Source organism: Excalfactoria chinensis, chromosome Z, assembly GCF_039878825.1.
Source record: "Excalfactoria chinensis isolate bCotChi1 chromosome Z, bCotChi1.hap2, whole genome shotgun sequence".
NCBI classification, from domain to species: domain Eukaryota; kingdom Metazoa; phylum Chordata; class Aves; order Galliformes; family Phasianidae; genus Excalfactoria; species Excalfactoria chinensis.
The window spans coordinates 57,405,314-57,406,474 of NC_092857.1; the positions used below are offsets into that span (position 1 = coordinate 57,405,314).

The 1,161-nt window shown below is 37.8% G+C and overlaps 1 non-coding gene across 1 annotated transcript; it reads left to right on the forward strand.

Moving 5' to 3' along the window:
- The first annotated feature begins 577 nt into the window (after window positions 1-577).
- LOC140264694 (U1 spliceosomal RNA) lies at window positions 578-739 on the forward strand. The gene has a single exon (XR_011906083.1). It is a non-coding gene; the product is annotated as a U1 spliceosomal RNA (small nuclear RNA).
- The last annotated feature ends 422 nt before the right edge of the window (window positions 740-1,161 follow it).

The window sequence follows — 1,161 nt, forward strand, 5'->3', positions numbered from 1 at the left end:
TGAGCTATCAAAGAGACTAAAGCCTTCCCTGTGTGGAAGGAACATGAAACACAAATATGTGAATACTGTTTGTTATTCCTTAAATTCTCTTGGGATAAGTATCTTATTTAAACTTAAGGTTTATTTATAAACTTTTATGTAAGTTTATGCTAATGATTGCCATGTCACCGTCATCAACAATGATCAGATTCACACAACTCTTTAACTGAAATGTGACATGTTAAATAAAAGTCAGTGACATCCAGAAAGCAATTTCTAATCCTCAGCTGACTCAGAATTTTTCTTAAACAGAAATATGAGGGTGAGACAGTAATCCCCCCAGTACAGCTGGACACCATTCTTTGTTAGTTTTGATCCTTGATGTCAGTAGTCTAGTAATTATTTAGTGAACAGAACAGTTTGAACATTTACAGTGACTGAAATCTTCAGACAAAGATTTTGCAACTTGAAGTTTTTCTTTCTGTTTGTTTGTTTTTGCTTTTGAATGTTGCAGAAAGAGCTGCAAACCTATAATTTTTCCTAAATTGATTAGTTATACTCTCTATAATTGCAAAGCTGATGTCTTATTACTGTCTTCTTTCTTACCTGGCAGGGGAGACACCATGATCAGGCATGTGGTTTTCCCAGGGCGAGGCTCATCCCCTGCACTCCGGGTGTGCTGACCCCTGCAGTTTCCCCGAATGTGGGAAACTTGACTGCCTAATTTGTGGTGGTGGGGGATTGCATTTGCACTCTCCCCTTTGAACTGCCTAGGGGGTTGTGAAGTCTCCTTCTCTGAAGATATTCAGGACCCACCTGGATGCCTACCTGTGTGACGTGGTGTAGGGAACCTGCTTTGACAGGGGGGTTGGACTTGATGATCTCTGGAGGTCCCTTCCAACCCCTATGATTCTGTGATTCTGTGAATCTTTCTAAATTTCATTCCTATATTATTTGTCAGATTTAATGAATGCTTTGCTTGTGTGTTACGATCTTTTTTTTTTTTTTTTTTTTTTTTTTTTTTTTTTTTTTTTTGGTCTGTGTGAATTCCCCTAACATTGGACAAAAGCTCAAGATATCATTGACTTCATATTAAACAATTTAGAAAAGATAAGGAGTACACAGGTGCCCTGTATGTTTGAAAACCATTTGAGAAATGGTCCTTTGTTGGCAATAGGTTTT